A 4,320-nucleotide genomic window follows, 5' to 3' on the forward strand; every position below is an offset into this window, starting at 1 on the left:
ATATGAGCATCTGGTTTCGGCCACTAGAGGGCAGCACTTGTATTAAATTGAACCATCTGTCTTCAAAGTGCTTTTTCCTCTTTGTCCCTCTTTTCCCATAAAAAACAACTCTGTGGATATTTGAAAAAGACAATTAACCTGTGGAATATATATCATATTATATAATATATATATATTTATATATTTATATATGTGATTGAAGAGTTATATTGATTAGAGGAAACTTTAATGACGTTTGAAGACATCAGTTTGTTGAGCTCAGGTCAAAGTCATTGTAACTGTGTTTGGAACACTTTGTATTTTTCCACATCGTTAGAAGACGAAAGTCATCAGAAAGCCATTTTCGACACAGTAATCTCTGGAAGGCATTGATTCTGAGTGGATCATCCTGGTGAAATTAAGTTAATTAAAAATTGTATAATTTGCAGATAAATGTTTGTCTGTTTTTTTTTTTTCAAGTACCAGAAATGTGTGTCGATGTGTGTCGATGTGTGTCTGTGTGTGTCTAAGTGTGTGTGTGTCTGTGTGTGTCTGTGTGTGTCTGTGTGTCTATGTGTCTATGTGTGTGTGTGTCTGTGTGTCTGTGTCTATGTCTGTCTGTGTCCGTGTGTGTCCGTGTGTGTGTCCGTGTGTGTGTCTGTGTGTGTGTGTGTCTGTGTGTGTGTCTGTGTGTCTGTGTGTGTCTGTGTCTATGTCTGTCCGTGTGTGTCCGTGTGTGTGTCTGTGTGTGTGTGTGTGTGTGTGTGTCTGTGTGTGTGTGTGTGTGTGTGTGTGTCTGTGTGTCTGTGTGTCTGTGTCTATGTCTGTCTGTGTCCGTGTGTGTCCGTGTGTGTGTCTGTGTGTGTGTGTGTGTGTCTGTGTGTGTCTGTGTCTGTGTGTCTGTGTGTCTGTGTCTATGTCTGTCTGTGTCCGTGTGTGTCCGTGTGTGTGTCTGTGTGTGTGTGTGTGTGTGTCTGTGTGTGTCTGTGTCTGTGTGTCTGTGTGTGTCTGTGTCTGTCTGTGTGTGTCTGTGTGTGTCTGTGTGTGTGTCTGTGTCTGTCTGTGTGTGTCTGTCTGTGTGTGTCTGTCTGTGTGTGTCTGTGTGTGTCTGTGTGTGTCTGTGTGTGTCTGTGTGTGTCAGTCAGATGTGTTGTTAACCTGAAGCTTTTCAATGATACTTTCCATTGTTACACATAAACAAGGTGGTGCAGTGTCTCTCTGTGGCTATTCCTCCCACAATGATGAGAGACAGTTTGGCTGAATTAACATTGTTTTAACTCGTCTATCACATATAAATAGTGGCGCTATATGTTGCACAGTTACACCTAAAACAAGGAGGAATGTGCCCTCTTGAAGCTCAAACTCGTCTTTGATGTTAACTATTCTCTCTTTCAGTTTCCTTGATTGGCCAATGTGTAACATGCTACAACTACTACAGTAATCCCATAATTAATATATAATCTGAACACATTATGACATCCAGTGTGGTATAGAGGATATTAAATGAGGATTCATTGAAGTCTCAACACCACTAATGGTCACACGTGCACTAAAATGTTGAACTATTGAGGAATGTCACTAAAACGTATTTCCGCTGAGGAGGAACGTCCATCTGAAGATCACTTTTGGTCAGACTCTCAGGAACTCTCCTCCGGAGCCTCGGGGGGGGGGGACCAACAGTAGCCTGCGGAACAAAGGTAGACTGCTCTGCTGTGTTCCTGTTAATGCGGAGCGACTTGAACATCTATTAACCAGCAGCGATCAGGGTCAGTGCGTAAAGGCCCGCAGGGTTCCATCGTTAAACTCAACCGGCTCTGCACAGCCCGCAAGTTCGTGCTGTTGCACTCTGGGTAAGAAGACTGTGTAAATATAAAGTCCTGCAATAAAGAGTTATGTGACCTGAAACAGGTCGCTCTTCACTTTCCCCTCAAACACGTCAGATCTTTTGTTTTTTAATGATTCTCTCACATTCTTAATAATTATGACTAAGGATTTATAACGTGACGTATAACCAAACTCAATTAATTTACACATAACATGTACATTAAATGAAAATATTTGTATCTTGAAGCAAAAAAACAAAAACTCCGCAGAACGTTCAGAGGTTATTTTTCTATATATATATATATATATATATATATATATATATATATATATATATATATATATATATATATATATATATATATATAAAATATTATATATATATATATTATATATATAATATTATATATATCTATATAATATTATATATATCTATATATATATAGATATATATAATATCTATATATATAGATATATATAATATATATATCTATATATATATATATATAATATATATATCTATATATATATATATATATATATATATATATATATATATATATATATATAAAATATTATATATATATATATTATATATATAATATTATATATATCTATATAATATTATATATATCTATATATATATAGATATATATAATATCTATATATATAGATATATATAATATATATATCTATATATATATATATATAATATATATATCTATATATATATATATATATATATATATATATATATATATATATATATAAACTCTGGTATGTAGCTCTGGTGTTTCTCAACAGTCGGGTCATGCACGTGAGGACACATATTTTTGGTGAAACTGTATCGAGGAGTTCATGGCTCAGCCAGTAAATAAACACAGACTTATATCTGTCACACTATGAAAAACAACAATGGAGCTTTGTTTCTGGCACCGAGCGGTTCCCAGAACATACGTGTGTCTTTAGGAGCCTTTAGCTCTAAACGCCTAATCAACAACTTGTTACACCTCATCATTTCCATCGCTAATGATTTTCTAATGCAACCTCCAAACAAACGAGCGTATTAAGCGGATAATTATTAACTTGGTTAGTGCACCGTGGAAGCTGAGCGCCGAGGAATAAGGAAGCCGGCGAGCTCCAAACAGGATCACAGGCTGCTGCGTCCTCTGCATGCTGGTCCGCGCGCTGCTAGACGGAGAGCTGACATCCAGACGAGTCATTGTCCCCAATAACAGGAGCCGAGACTCATTCTGTCGGTTACGATGTTTAGAGCCTATAACAACTGAAACTCATCTCAAAACAACGCAATCATTATTATCTTTCTCTTAATTAATACATTAGAAAAGCCTAACGGAAGGGTTTCTTGTGCGTCCTTCATCTTATTCCAAAAGCATCAAATGATCATCATTTGAAATAATGTAGCAATGAATGGAATAAAAAGAACAATAGAGGCATATTCAAGAACAACATTATTCTTATTATTATGTTGGTGGTCATTTATAGCAACAGCTTATTTATAATTTATAAATATTATTTCGTTCAACGTTCAACATTTTGCATAATGCACACAATGCAAATAATAAAATAAAAAATAAGCGTTAAAAATATAATTAGAGGCTACCAAATATGCTCCTATAAGGAAATAGGGAAATTGTTTGTGCTTGTTGATGCATGAAGATTAAAATGATATTTCTGTTTGAACGTTTCACCTGAACGTCACTCTGCTTCTGGTTGTTTTCATCATCGATGAACAATCGCACGTGAAATGTAAGTGTGAAATGAGGGACGTCATAGTCGAGAACAACGTGAGGGAACTGACCTTTGCAGCCTTTCAACGCTTATTTCAGATAAAGGCCACGAGCAGAGATTTAACACTGAATCACGAGTTAAAACACGTCTAAACGTTATTATAAATGATTTATTTATTATAAAACACGAGGCACTTCGCTGTGAAAAGAGTGGAAATCCAACTCGTTTCCATGAGACATTTATCCAAGTTTCATTTTCTTGTGTTGTATTTCGTAACTTCTAGAATTCCTGCTCTAACAGGCAAACAAGTGGAAGTTCCTCCCTCCTCCCCTCCACCGGCACATTGTTTCCCTGAAGAAAAACGAGATATTAAGGCTGAATAGGACACACATTAATTGGAGGCACACATGTTTTCTCAGCGTGTCTCTGTAACTAAGCTGCCCGGTCTTGTGTGATCTTTGAAGCAGGCACTTGAGGAGACCTATTGGCAGGTGCTCTGGTCCAATCAGCTCCCTCCCTGCGCAGCGCCAAGCCACATTGAAGGTTGGAGGCGCTTTACTTGGTGCGCACTTGTGCACAGAAACCCTCCGAGTGCGCGCAGACTTCATGGATCCGGGCAATTTGCAGCACTGTTGAGTTTTGTAGCAGCATCTCTGCTTTGGTCATGATGCATCTCTGAGCGGGAGGTTGCTTTTTTCCAGCAAGAGGAAGGGGAAAAAGACTGATCACTTTCTTCTTGGTATTGGCTTCTGTTTCTGTCAAGAG

The sequence above is a fragment of the Anarhichas minor genome, unplaced genomic scaffold (assembly GCF_050575085.1).
Source record: "Anarhichas minor isolate MPS153535 unplaced genomic scaffold, ASM5057508v1 ptg000038l, whole genome shotgun sequence".
NCBI classification, from domain to species: Eukaryota; Metazoa; Chordata; class Actinopteri; order Perciformes; family Anarhichadidae; genus Anarhichas; species Anarhichas minor.